Below are 16,069 nucleotides of genomic sequence, written 5' to 3' on the forward strand. Positions count from 1 at the left end.
CAGCGGCAGCTTCATTGTCGCCTACAACACCAACAACAACAACAATTAGTCGCGGTACCAAAAAGCAGACAAAAGCTTTTGCCTGGCTGAAGTTGCAACAACGTGCAACTTCAACTCGATTTCCATGCATCGTGTCGTGGCATCAACATGAAGCAGCGCGTCCATGTCCCGTCGACAACCATTCCGCAGCGTGTTCATTTTATTTATGTACATATTTCACTTGGCACTTGTTATATTTATACTTGGTGGCATGCCACATGCGGCATGCGGCATGTGCAACACGTCACTTCATCTTTGAAGAAGTGCGAAGAAGCAGCAGCAACAGCAGCAGCAGCACACACAGTCACATTTGCCTTCTCCCAAATGAAATTAGGCTGCAGCCTCAACTATGTTGTTGTTGTTGTTGTTCTTGTTGTTGTTGTTGGGCCGAGAAAGTCGAGAGAACGAATAACTGAATAACTCAATAAGCCAGCTCATTGCCATGCAAATTGAATGTCCAACTCTCGACTGTCATTACAAATACATGACATACACACACACACACACACACACACACACACACATATATATATATATATAATATATACATATGCGTATTTATCTGGCGATATATCTTGAGTGCTGTAAGCGAATTAGCCAATAATCTAATTGTCTGATATGCGTTTGATTTACCACGACATCAACATGTGATATCTTATAGACAAGCCAGTACTCTATATAGTACATATATTATGATTATTGATTTATTGAGCTAGATAAATAAAAATTGATTTGCTGCGATTGATTAGAACAAATTCTATATTTACAATATGTTGCAGTCGAATGATTAAATTCGTTTGAGATTTTCTAAGTTTATAATGTCGACTTTTATTAATCTTCTTTTGAGCACGTAGCCATCTCATATCTCAAAAATTCAGTTTGGGGAAACTATGAGTCAACTATGAGTCGAAAAAACTAAAACTATATTGCATTTAATTCCCATTCAAATCAGCTGCCAGCTCATAATTTTCAATTCCCTTTTGCCATTGCAAACACAAAAGTTCATCGACTAATAGCTTTTCACTTTTCCATTTTTTTTTTGTTTGCTTTGTTTTTTGTTAGCTGGTAAAGAACTTTTTATAAGTTTTTAATATGTACGAGCTATAGTTGCACCTTGAGTCATATTTTTGTGTATTTTTGGCACAGATATTTGCAAATTAGTTTGCAAACAAACAAATTCCAACAAAAAAAAATGAAAAATTTATATTAAAATTGTCCATAAAATATTCAACTTTGTAACTTGCATTATTACTGTGCTGTAAATATGTTTTAACGAGACAATTTTAATGGATTGTTCAAAAAAACTTCGTCAACTTTTGTGTTCTGTGTTGTTGTTGGGATTTAAACGGGAACAAGGGGATTGCTGACCATCCATTTCCTGGTCAGGTCTAAACAAAAACCATGTTGGAAATTAGTAAGCCAGAAAAGTAATTTCCGGTGTGTTATAATGACACAGAGAGAGTAAGAGAGAGAGAGAGAGAGAAAGAGGAGCGAGTCATCCTGTGATGTGGGGCTTTAGTTAGCTGCTTAACATTTGTTTTTTTTTTTATTTAAGAATTTTCTATTCGATTGGAAAATTGGCCATTAGCGGTGTGCACGACTTTGTAATGGATTAGAAATTGAATTGAAAGTGATGCTGAATCATTATTACTCGAGTGCGCACCATGATGATGATGATGATGATAATGAAAAAGGCATTCATGCAACGAGCGTTAGATGGCGCCACAAACAACGTAAGCCATTACTCTTTTGCTCTACAAAGTACTTGGCACTTGAGTGTTTATTGTTCGTTCGATCGCCATGAAACTTAAAAGTGAAACTGAAACTGAAACTCAAACTGATGTGGTGGCATACTAAATGCGTAGTAAACTCACATCCTTTATTCAGACACTCTTCCTTGCCATCGATATCGAGAGAAGTGTTCGCCTTTTAATATCCATCGTAAATGAAAGATTTTAGTGCAACATAACCCGCCTGTTGCTTCCTACTTTCGTTCCGTTCTTTCTTTCTTTGCCCAATGGCCAAAGGGGTATAATAATCCAGTTTGCATTTGCATGTAGATTTCATCTTAATTAAGTATAATCACATTTTAATCCCTTTGCCGGAAAGTTACGCCAAAGGAAACTTTTGCAAACTTTAGATATAACACTCTACAGAGGGAAGAAAAAACCAAAAACAAATATATCTCCAGAGTGATAATGAAAGAATTGAGTTTGTTTTTGTAATTAGTAAATTTGTTTCTGTGGTTTTGTTCATCTCTCTGAGCATTGTTTCGTTTGAGTTTGCTGAGGGTTTATTTTTTCATGCAACTCCTTCAAGTTCTTTGCGGCAAGGTTTCGGTTCCGATTCCAGTTCCTTCGCAAACAAGAAAAAAAATTTTATTTAAAACAAAGCTTAAACCTTAATCGTGTGATATCTGCATGAAATGAATATCTAAATAGAGACATAAAACCGCTCTACAGATAGTTGCTAGTGTGTTTCTTTTTTTCCAACTTCCTTAAGGTAAAGTTTCCGTTCCGGTTACAGTTAAAGTTTCTTGCAATTACTTTTATAAATAGAGTTTAAATCTTAATCGTAAGCATGAAATGATTATCTAAATAGAGACAAATAGTTGCTAGTCAGTTTTTTTCTCAACTTCTTTAAGTTCTTTGAGGTTATGTTTCCGTTTCGGTTCCAGTTCCAGTTCCTTGCAAACAAGCAATAACTTCTATTTAAAATAGAGAAATCTTAATCGTGTGATATCTTCATAAAATGATTATCTAAATAGAAACACGCTACTGATAGTTTATAGTCAGTTTATTTTTCTTTTTTTTTTCTTTGAGGTTCTTTGATGTTAAGTTTCCGTTCCGGTTCCAGTTCCAATTCCTTGCAAACAAGCAATAGCTTCTATTTAAAAAATAGCTGAAATCTTAATCGTAAGCATTAAATGATTATCTAAATAGAGACACGCTACAAATAGTTGCTAGTCAGTTTTTTTCTCAACTTCTTTAAGCTCTTTGAGGTTATGTTTCCGTTTCGGTTCCAGTTCCAGTTCCTTGCAAACATGTAATAACTTCTATTTAAAATAGAGCTTAAATCTTAATCGTATGCATGAAAAGATTATCTAAATAGAAACACGCTACTGATAGTTTATACTCAGTTTTTTTTTTAAAGTTCTGTGAGGTTAAGTTTCCGTTCCGGTTCCAGTTCCAGTTCCAGTTCCTTGCAAACAAGCAATAACTTCTATTTAAAATAGAGTTGAAATCTTAATCGTATGCATGAAATGATTATCTAAATGGAGACATAGAAACACGCTACAGATAGTTGCTTGTCAGTTAGCATTAATGTTTCGAGTCAGCTGGCAATTATTCGCACCACATACAACTAGCTGGCTGGCTATTCATTGTTACACGCATTATTTCCATTTAAATATATAGTTCCGCAACGAACTTGACCTTTTTGGCCAGCCACACACACACACACACAACAACAAAAGCAACACAACCCTGAACTAGTTAGTTTGAAGTCATCACGCATTATCATTCATTCGTATTCCCATTCTCTCATGTCTCTGTAGTAAGTACAGACTGTGAGTGTGGAGTGTGATGTGTGTGGGCTCTGTTATTATCAGCACTTTTTGATCAATGGGCCCCATTGAGAGGAAGGCCCATTAATGATGGGCCACAGAAATACCAGAAAAAAATACCAAGAAACGCACCGTGAAATGAAATGAAATGTGCAAACGTAGTCGCTGCGTCAGTTGGCCCAGTTAACACAAAAATCGACTGACCAAAAAGAGTAACAGCAACAACCACAAATACATCAAGTGCAATTGCCAATTGCCAGATACTGCGTAAAAGAAGTTTGTTCCGCTCTGCTCTCAGCTCTGTTCTCTGTTCTATGTGTTATACGATGCGCTGTTTGCCCAAATTAAAATTTTCCCAACATAGATTCGGGCAAATTGCGAAAATTCCTTTGCGCGTTGATCCAGCTGCTGATTGTGGCGCAGTTTCCCAGTTCCAGTGCACCAGCATTTCTACTACCACTACACAGCGAGAAAAAGTTCTAGTCAAAGTGCCAGTCAAAAAAAAAAAATGCACTTTAAGAATTGGTTGTTCAAATATCGTATAAAGATTGTGTACTACCAAAAAAACAAAACTGTAGTTCAATGATTGTTTGGCAACTTTTGACACATTAACATATATTTTATATAGAGGTATTTAATATAGGTAGCACATATAAGTTAACTACAATTATCAATAAATAAAAAAACACAGAGGAAATATAAATAAGATAATATATAAAATGTATTTGTATGTGCATTAAATTTAATGCTAGTGCAAATGTCAAGTAAAGAGTTCAAATTTAAATTTTCGTAACTACATCTAAACCAAATCAATGTTAGATTTCTAACAAAAAAAAACAAGAAATTTTATACACATACCAAAATAATAATAACAAAGAAGAATACCAAAACAAAATCTATTTAAATGTCTATTCAAATCTAGTCGAATTTGTTGTTGATTCAAGCCTCAAGTAAAAATCTCATATTTAAATTATGGTTGCAAATACTTAATTATCGAAATTTTCAGTATAATTATTATTAATTTATGTAAATAATGAATACAATTCTTTCTTGCAATGAGATGAGCCAGAGCGACTAAGGCCTTCAGACTATTTCTTTCTATGCTTGTTAACTTAAATTTAGATAATAAATACTTCAATAATTTAAATTTCGATATTTATTAAAAGTTGAATTCAGTGTAAAGTGAAATCCTTTTTATTTTTGATTAGATTATATTAAATTTATAGACTTTCTGTAATAGATAAAACTGCACTTGAGTGAGGAAATAATGCTGCTAGACTTTTCTCTCAGTGCAGATAGTAACTCCTACGGCTTTTACTGCTCCTGCTGCTGTCGCCGTTGCTGCTGTCGCTGCTGCTGCTGCTGCTTTGTGGCCCAAAAGTTTTAATGGGCTCTCATGGCAACGCGCGCGCTTTGCCAACGTCGTCGACGACTACGACGACAAAATGGGACACGTAGCTCTTTGGCATTTCGATGTCATCAAAGCAGCCACTGCTACTGCTCATCATCATCATCATCATGATTATCATCATCGTTGTGATAAGCATTATGATCAGCATGATGATGACGTAGTTGAATTGAGCTGGGTAAATGATAAGCGAACGATTGAGAGCACATAACGCGCAAAATTTTTAAATGAAATCAAAATCGACGCATAGTGCACGCTTATCAATTTCAGCGCTCCTCTCTCTATCTCGGTTTCTATCACTCTTCCCTCTCTCTCGCTCTCTCCTATGCAGCTGTTAGCCCTTTGTGTGGCGCCCCGCCTCTTTTGGCCGTTTGCACACACAAAAGCCGTTGAATGCCAACGGAAACTTTGTTGCCAATTTGCATACAATGCAGTTTGCAGTTTTGCAGTTTGTAGTTGCCAGTTTTGCAGTCGGCTTCAACTTGGCTTCAGCGATGCTTTTTTTTTGCATTTTGCATTTTGTACTTACACTTTTTTTTTACACGTTTCATGTATTTTGTTATTTATTTATTTATTGAGTTTTGTTGCACAATTTCAAAGTCAGTTGCGCCTTTTGTTATTGTTATTGTTATTGTTGTGCGGGCGCGGGGCGATTGGGCTTTCAATTTCCTTTCTTTCTTTCATTCTTCGTTTTTTTTGTTTGTTTTGTTTTGTATTTATTTTGCTGCAAATTTTTTGTATTTTGTATTTTTTTGAGTGCAATAAAATAGCTGACGCCGATGTTGTTGCTGTCGATGGCGACGCCAATCGCTTGATCGATCCACATCCAACAGTTGTGCCATCCCGGTTTCTTTTGTTATTGTTGTTGCTGGTCGGTTGTTCGGTTGGATGGCTGTCTGCCTGGTTGTTTGGTTGTTTGGTTGGCTGCTTGGTCGCTTGGTTGGGGTTCATTGACTTTGGGCATTTGTTTTCATGTTCTTTCCAATGCTCCCTTCTGCTTTACTGCTGCTGCTGTTGCTGTTGCTGTTGCCGCTGGGGGCGTCGTCTGTTGCCAGCGTGTTAATTACTTTTTGTTTTAATTGTCAATTTATCCAGAAAGAGATCGAACAACAACAACAACAGCAACTACAACATCAGTTCGATGGAGTCGTAAAAGGCGTTGCGTAGACCGGTAAATTAAATAACGATTCCAAGTCCTTCGCCACAAACTAACGGCTTTTGTAACCCAATGAATGTCATTCGTTGGGCTACTGCCAAAACAAAAGTAATAAACCAACCAAGAAGCTCCCAATTCAATCAGTGCTCAGAGCTAACGGCTATGGCACCCAATTGAAGGCTGCTCACTCCAAGGCGTGTGTGTGGCAAATTGCTAGCTGCTATGTCACGCATGACAAAGGCCAGCAATGCCCAATAGCTAAGGGCTATGTAACTCATTTGATTTGATTACGTCGATTTGCTGGCAATTCAAATGTATTTATAACACAAAACCAATAAACTTATGCAAAGTCAATACTAAATGGTCTAAATTTAATAAAAATATAGATGTAGATTCATTTTATATTAATAGTTAAGCGTTATGCTCTCTTTCTCAAACCCTTAAACCAACCAAGAATCCTCCAATTCAATCAGCGCTCAGAGCTAACGGCTATGACACCCAATTGAAGGCTGCTCACTCCAAGGCGTGTGTGTGGAACATTGCTAGCTGCTATGTCACGCATGACAATAGCTGAGGGCTATATAACTCATTTGATTTGATTACGTCGATTTGCTGGCAATTCAAATGTATTTATACCATCAAAACCATTAAACATATGCAAAGTCAATACTAAATGGTCTAAATCTAATGAAAATATAGATGTAGATTCATTTTATATTAATAGTTAAACGTTATGCTCTCTTTCTCAAACCCTTAAACCAACCAAGAATCCTCCAATTCAATCAGCGCTCAGAGCTAACGGCTATGACACCCAATTGAAGGCTGCAAAGTCAATACTAAATGGTCTAAATTTAATAAAAATATAGATATAGATTAATTTTATATTAATAGTTAAGCGTTATGCTTTCTTTCTCAAACCCTTAAACCAAAAAAGAAGAAGCTCCCAATTCAATCAGCGCTCAGAGCTAACGGCTATGACACCCAATTGAAGGCTGCTCGCTCCAAGGCAACATGTGTGATGGAGTGTGTGTGTATGTATGGAAAATTGCTAGCTGCTATATCACGCATGACAAAGGCCAGCAATACGCAATAGCTGAGGGCTATGTAACTCATTCGAGTTGATTACACTGCGAATTTACGTCGATTTGCTGGCAATTCAAATGTATTTATAACACAAAACCAATAAACATATGCAAAGTCAATACTAAATGGTCAAAATCGCATAAAAATATAGATGTGATCCATTATATATTGTGCTCCCTTTTTTTACTGCCAGTTTTTTCCCCTAAATGACATCTTCCATCTCTCGAATTCCAATTCAATTGCCACATTCGTCTGACTTCTTCAGTCACGTTGAGCGTCAGGTTCAATGCACCTGCTAATTTGATAGCTCACTCAATATGATTCGATGGGTTGACACTAACAAATTGAATTATAACATCATGGCTCTTGGCTTCACAGTTCGTGTTCATGTCATATTCCCAATCCCGTTGCCGTTCTTGTTCTCATTCTTGTGCTTGAGCTTATGCTTGTTCTTGTCTTTATACTTATTATTATTCCAATTTTTTTCGTTCTTATTGTTGTTGTAGTTGTTTTTTGCTTGCTTTTAGCCGTTGTGTATGCGGCGAAACGTTAAGTTTTAATTAACACATTCGTGGTTCGAACTTTCGACTTATTCACTTTAAAAACTCGGCACGCTTCACTGTACAAACGTGTGGAGTACGCTCTGCGGAATCATTGAGTACCACCAGAGTTGAAAAGCGAGTGCGAGAGAGAGAGAAAGGTAGAGAGTGAGAGAGTGCAAAAAAGCTGGCTGCTGTTTGGCTTGAAGCGTTCCACGCTTCACTGCGTATCGAAGGGCGAATTCGCCGTCGCTTTGGCCACACATCAGCAGATAACATCTAGCGACTCTCTCTCTCTCTCTCTCTAACCGTAGGTTTAGCTTTAATTGAAGCTGATGCTGCTGGCAGCTAAAAACGGCAACAGCAGCTGCTGCACGTTGCGCATAGTGTCCAAGTAATTTATAATATGAGCGACGTGCTGATAAATGAGCTGTCGCTGCGCCAGTTGCTAAATATTAACCAGCCGCTCGGTTCTCGTCGCGTTCACTTAACCAATCTGAGGAGATACTTTATCACACCACATCACAGCAGAGCGAAGTAGAGTGTTGTAAGTCCGAGCTCAGCTCCTCCCGAGTTTCTAAAGTCCGAGTCCGAGCGTCTCGCTTCGTTGCGTTCCTCTATTTTTTTTTTTGCATGTTTGAATGAAGCCTCTCCGAAATATAAAACAAAAAACAAAAAAAACAAAAAAAGAGAAGTGCAATTTAGAACAAGGTCTTTAGACTGCCATTAAGGCACTTTTGCGTTACGGCTCAGCATTCGCCGTATTCGCCATCTAGCCATCAAATCATCAACACTTCCCAGCCCAGCCTTCCTCCGAGCGTGTCGCCACATTATTTATGCAGATTTTTTTCACTGCTCAGCGCGCTGCTTTGCTCTGCTCTGCTCTGCACTGCGCTGAAACAAAAGCTTCCAACTTAAACTGTCGCAAACGTCGCCGTCAACGCAGCGAGCGCAACAAGCGTGAGAACTAGCGCCAGCCATAGCCGCCACAGTGGTGCAAGCTATAGCTAAAAGTGCTCCAAAAAAAAAGGTAATTAAAATATGTACAAGTTGATTAGAATTGAAAAAATGAATTTTTTGAATTTAAAGCAATTAAAAATACTATTTCATATATCGAGAAATACCATTTAATATATCGATAACTGTTATATAAGTTAATTAAAATAAAAAATTGATAGAAATAGAAAAGAATTTGTTAGGATATCAAATAATTCAAAATAACCTTTCTTATATCGATAATTTTAATATAAGTTCTATACAAATGAGCTGGTCACACTTTCTCGTGTTGCGGTGTTGCCGTTGAAAAATATTAAATATTGAAAATAATTAAATATTAAAAATATATGAATTTAAGAGTGAAATACGGTCCATCTTATTTAGGAATACGAAGTTCAACAGAATTGTATTTTTGTTTTTAAAAAAATAAGCTAAATTATGAAATTCACTTAAGTTTTATTTCTAGCGTTGAATTATCTACTAGCAAATGCGCATTTCAAACCGAAACTATAAAATTGTTCATTTAATTTCATCACAACAAAATATAAATTACCCAATTAGCCAACACAATAAGATAAATTATCAAATTGTCTATAATGAGTAACTCGAATGGAACAAAAACAATGATGATAAATAGAGAAAAAATGAGACATTCATTGAGGAAGCTGTAGAAAAGTGCATGATCAGATGATGATAATGAAAGAAGAAAGATTAAGAGACAAACAGCGCAATGATTGATAAGTAGTATTTGCTTATAGTATGTGCTTTATATAGATATATAATCAACGCAAGCTGAATAAATTGACATAACTGAGTTCAATGGAAAAAAGTGACAGAGAACAAGGCGAAAGATAAAGTGACAGATAAAGATAGTAGGTAAATTTGCATAACTTCGTCAACAGATAAGAAGAGACAAAAATAAAATGGAAATGGAAATGGAAACAAATAGTGTGCTAAATGACTGTATTTGTTAGGATCTGAGAAGAACAAATAGAATAAGCACAACAAAAGAATTAAATTCACAATTGTTGCTGAAAATAGATATAAATGGATGGTTAAAGAAATGTTTCGGTAATGTTAAATGATAAGAGTATGGAATCGGATAAAGCGAATCAAATGGATAAATAAACAAATAAATATAAAAAGTAAGTGCGATTGAAAGCAAATCAGATGCATTAAACGATAGATAAAGATAATAGAAACAAATAGCAGTTGATATTGAGTAACAGTTGCTGACAGACACTTAGCTTAGCTTAGCAGCTAAAAGAAGCATGAACAGAAAGAGTTAGAGATAAAGAGAGAGAGAGAGAGGGAATTGCAGCACATTAACACACTCGCTGTTAGAGAGAGAGAACCCTTTGAGAGTAGTCGCTGAAGTGCATTTGGTCGTTATTACGAGTAGTATATACGCTCGCTTTGGGGACACTGTGTAAAGGGCCAAACAAAATGCGATGCCATTAAGCTTAAGTTGGGCCAAAAAGAAGCAGATGAAAAACAAAAAAACAGCAGTAGCAGCAGCGAGGGGAGGAGGAGAAGAGTGGAAGTGGATGTGGAAGAAGTGGAAAACTGCTAGACGAAAACCCATCAAATAAAGCAAAACTCTTCACATGCATAAAACTTAATGTGAATGTGACAGACTGCGTCTGTGTGTTTGTGTGTGTGTGTGTGTGTTTATGTGCGTGTGTGTGTGTGGGTGTCTTTGTGAGAGAGTGGACTGCTGTTTGGCAATACAATAAAATTTACACGCTTATTAATTTTTACAAGACTTTGTCCGACACTTGAGCGAAGAACCGCCAGCAACATGAGCGATGAACAACAACAACAACAACAACAGCAGCAGCAACAACAACGTTGCCTTTTGTGCGCTGCCATCGTGTTTACCATTCACACATTCACACACACACACAGCACTTGGGTGCTGCCTATTGAAAAACAGTTGCCCAAAGAGGGACAAAGAGATAGGAGGGGAAAGGGAAGCTGCTGCGAGGCACCTCAACAAACAAAAATTCGACTTGTATTTTGTTGTTGTTTCATACAATATATAGTATATATATATATATATATATATATATAATTTTTTTTTTGTTTATTTTGGTTTTTTCTCTAGAGAAAGAAGTGGTGGAGTGGTGCGTTCGAAGGGGAAACGGAGGGAGGGGCGTGGCAGCACTGCTCTAGTAACTTTACTCTAAAAAGTTTTCGGGGCCCTCGGGGCGTTGCTTTGGCTGAGGAATGAGCAATGATAAGAGCGAGCTCAGAGCCAAAGAGCAAAGCAGAAAGACCAAAAGAGAAAAGTGAGGTGGGGTGGAGAAAGGGGAGGTCAGCAGTATGTATGTGTGTGTGTGTGTGTGTGGCAAGGCTATTGCTGCATTTTAGGTTCACATGTAAATATATAAGCCACATTTTACTATGCAAAATATGGCCAAAGCAATTTTTTTCTTTATTTCGAAACTTTCGTCAGACACAAGGCAAGAGCAGAGGGAGAGAGAGAGAGAGGAGGAGGAGGGACATGGAAAGGGAGCAACAAGGAGCTGCTGTCATGTGTGTGCTTGCCTCATAACATTAAAAGGGCCGCACACACACACACACAACATCCCACCGCATACTTGAGGTTTGTCCTACGCCTGTCCATCCGTCTGTCCGTCCGTCCGTCTGTCTGTCTCCTGCAGACGCTCTGCTGTCCTGACCTGTCCATCATCATGGGCATTGAAAGGCAGCTGGTCTGTTATATGTCGCATGTCCAACAAGTAGACAGAATACGTTCGGCCGGACAACCGGACGATGACGACGACGACAACGACGAGGATGAGGACGAGGACGAGGAAGGCGTATGCATGTGTAATCGGGAATAAAGGCTTGCACAGTTAAGGTGTACCGAAAAAATAAAAAACAACAAAAAAATGTAAAAAGGAAACAAATTGCATGCTTTCACTGTAGGAGTATGCTTTCGGGGATTGGCACAAAAAACAGCTTATGGCAAAGAAAAGGCGGAGTGCTCGAAGGGCAAGTTGACCCGTAAATTGGGAGTGTCCCAAGGCAAAAAGGGATTAATGATGATGAGTGTTACTATTGCCATTAGTATTACTATTATCATTATAATTACTTTTACTATTATCATTTGAAGTTTATAGTTTATTATTATTATTATTTTTTTATTATTATTATTATTATTATTATTATTATTATTATTATCATTATTATTATATATATATATATATTATTATTATTATTATTATTATTATTATTATTATTATTATTATTATTATTATTATTATTATTATTATTATTATTATTATTATTATTATTATTATTATTATTATTATTATTATTATTATTTATTATTATTATTATTATTATTATTATTATTATTATTATTATTATTATTATTATTATTATTATTATTATTATTATTATTATTATTATTATTATTATTATTATTATTATTATTATTATTATTATTATTATTATTATTATTATTCTTAATATTATTCTTATTTTTTTTTATAAATTATTGTGCTCACTATAGGAAATTAGATTGCTATAATTCCCTCTGTTACGATCTTATGTGAACTTAAATCCCTAAGAAGATTGGCATTTATCAAAAAAAACCCAAAGCATAAATCTTAGAAATTCCGTTCAAGTTTTGAATGATGACGTTTATCACCTAATATATTTTACTGTGCTCTCAACTACTCAATTCATTTGCAACATTTTCATTCACTCTGTTAGATCCCAAAGTTCGCTCAAGTTTTTCACACGTTATCCTATAAAATGTGTGTAAAATATTCAGACAAAGTTGCGCACTTGACGACGATTACACGCACTCAACCTTGCACTCGCCATTGAATAGACCCCAGTGGGGAAAGCTGGTGTGTAGAGGGTATAAAGAAACATTGCAATTGAAAGGATTTCAAAAGGAGCATCATAAAGTTGCCATATGCAAATGTAAAAGGCAGCTTAAGCTAGTTCTTCTTCTGTTGCTGTGTTGTTGCTGTGCGCATGTCTTATGTCTGCCTGCATGCTAATTAAAAGATTAAATATAATACAAGTATTTGCTTACGGCCAAAGTGATAAGAAGTGCATGCTTAAAACTTTTACATTTACACATTACGCACCACACCCTCAGCAAAATGAAAATAGATGTGAATGTTACAGCGTGACGTGGAAAATGCTGCTTAACCCAAATAGAATGAGAACTTTTCGTAAATCAAATGAAATTCTTGATTATTATATGACAGATTAACTTTTATATATCATAGCCAAGTGTTGTCAATTAAACGAGGTTGATAAACAACATTTAAATGTCATTAAATACAAAAAATAAAATAAACTTTTCCCTCGATTTAAAAATAGAACACAAATGTTTTTCACTCTGCACAATTTAACAAACAAATTGCAATTCCATTTCATTTGGTTGGTCTATCGTCAGACAGCATCTGCCAAATGCTGTCATTTATTTAATTTGGATTTTATTGAATTTCCCCCATTAAATAAATTCAATAATATTAAAATTGTATAATAAGCATATAAGAACATGTCTCACGTCTGTCTGGCTGTCAATGTTAATGGAACATGTCATTTAACTAAATTTCATTAATAATGCAGAACGAATGGACTTTTGTTTCTTTTTTTTTTGGGGTCTCTTATATTTATACAGATAAAGAATTATTTTATATAGAACGAAATATTATTATATCAGTCCATAGTGACTTTGCTTGCTGTAACTTTGCCTAAAATTGCGTAATAAGCTTATCAGAAATATTTCGTATAGTACATTTATTTCATTTTGCCGTTTGCAACAGTTGTATAGAAATAAAACGATTATATACTTTTACTTAGTAGGCAAATTCTTCAATAGTGAATCACTTCCCAGAACTTTTTCAGATTGCTCGCTTGGAATTTTGCTAAAATAGATTAATATTAAAGTCGAATAATATGCATATATTAGCACGAATGTACATATAATCAATATTAATGCAAAATATATGTACATATGTACACTCAATTACTTTTTATACCCGCTGCCTATTGGGAAGAAGGAGACATCTCCAATCCCGTCAATTATTGTAAATATATATTCATGATCAGCGTGAACAGCCGTGTCCGTCTGTCCGTGAGTCCGAATGAACACCTAAATTTCAGAGACTAAAGAGTTGGAGATATAATTTTGTTTCAACAGCATTTGTAATGTTGGCACGGAAATCAAATTTTTGCCGCGCCGACTTTTGCCACCGTAAGTAAAAAAAAAACCGAATAATAAGCCTAATTTCAGTTAATAACAAGTAAGAAAGCTACAGTCGAGTGTACTCGACTGTGAGATACCCGCTACCCATTTTGAATAAAAGCAATATATTTTGCGGTATTATTCTCAAAATATACCAAATATACTGCAAAAATGCTAAAAATATACCAAATGGTATATGTGGTATATCGATATAGTACCGCATTTAAAATATACCATAGACGGCACAATATACCAGATTGTCGACCAAAGCAACTAAGACCCCTAGTAAGTAGGCGTTTTTGGCCATACAAAAGTATTTCTTTAATAACTTCGACAAGTTTTATCTGATCGCAACCAAATTTTCAGGAATCATAACTACTGTAGTTATTATTATATATACCAAAATTCAAAATTTCCTGTCGGCACAAAGTTATAATACCCTATGGGTAGCGGGTATAAAAACTACAGTAATAACGATTCCTGAAAATTTGGTTGCAGTCGGATAAAAGTAGTCGAAGTTATTTAAGAAATACTTTTGTATTGCCAAAAACGCCTACTGAAGTAGGGTTTTAAATGCTTTGGCTGAAAATCTGGTATATTTTGCACTCTATGGTATATTTTGAAGTATTACTACATATGTACCAACAAAATATACCAAATATAGCCTTTGGTATATCTTTAGTATTTTTGTGGTACATTAATTAGGCATATTTCAAAATGAAAACCGAACTGTTTTTAATGTGCTGTAAATTTATTGTGATTTATATAAAAATTGAATTATTTGAAAAGCAGTAAATTGATTTTTTTTGTGCAAAATCATAAAAAAAAGACCAATTTCTTGGCAAATTCTGTAATATTTTGAGAGAGTTCTGTAGAAGTTTTCCCTCCGAGCGGCGCGGCGCCAGCGAGAGGAAACTTGTGAATTGGAAATTGCCAAGACATAATTGGTTAACTTTTGCGCGCAATAATTTGCTGTTGGCGCATCACTTAAATGAGTTTAAAGCTATACATATAACTGATAGTTATGCCGCCCACATGACACAAGCTTCTCCACAGTGGCTGTGAATGTTGGCATTTTTAAACAGAACTGTCAGTGGAAGAGCCACAACAAGCAGCAATACACACACACACACGCACACACAAACAGAGAGAGAAGAGCAGAGAACTTGCGGTTTCGACTCCAGCCTCGCCAATTGTCAATCACTTTGGCAGTAAGGTAGTCAGTTAGTCATTGAGTCAGTCAGTCAGTCAGTGAGGCTACAAAAGGAGCATTGTAGGAAATAAATTGACAAGCGAGTTGAGAGCAACAAGCAACAAACACATCTTCTTCGCATTGAATTGAAATTGTGTATCGATTTGGCGATAAGCGAACAGAGACTCTTGCAGCAGTAAATATAATTTGCGACAAAGCGAGAGACTAAAGAGCAGTCACAGTTCAGGTGAGCTGTAGTCCTGTGTCCTGTGTCCTTCGTCCTGCATTCCAGCAACTGCAGAGTGCAGAGTGCAAGCCAGCTAAAGTCGCCGCTCAAGTGTGCTGCAAGAGGTGACGAAGAGTGTAAGAGAGAAGGAGAGAGAGAGAGGGAGAGGGAGAGGATTAGATGGCGCGCGACAATGTTGCAACATTGGATACGCAACGTTTGGCTGGCTGGCTGGCCACAGTTGCAACAAGAGCTGCCCCTCCTCAACAACATCCGCCATTCACTCCAAGAGAGGGAGAGAGAAGTGTGACGAATGTATCGCGTACTCAACTGACTATATGGCCACTATATGCTCGACACTTGAGTCCAAGTCAGTGGCAGACAAGCAAACAGGGTTTAATGCTAGTCGTCTTAGAGTTGGGGGGATGTTAAGCAGCTTAAGTTTTCGATGGGCTGCTGCTTGCCACAAGACAGTGTCAGATGACAGAGAGAGAGATAGAGTGAGAGATTGAGAGGGGGGAAGAACACACACACACACAAAGGCATAGAGAGAAACACGCACGAGAACATGGCATGAATTTATAGATGTTTCTAATCAAATATCCCCAGCAAACATAATAAATATGTTTCTATTTATTTGCACA

The sequence above is a fragment of the Drosophila nasuta genome, chromosome X (assembly GCF_023558535.2).
Source record: "Drosophila nasuta strain 15112-1781.00 chromosome X, ASM2355853v1, whole genome shotgun sequence".
Taxonomy (NCBI): domain Eukaryota; kingdom Metazoa; phylum Arthropoda; class Insecta; order Diptera; family Drosophilidae; genus Drosophila; species Drosophila nasuta.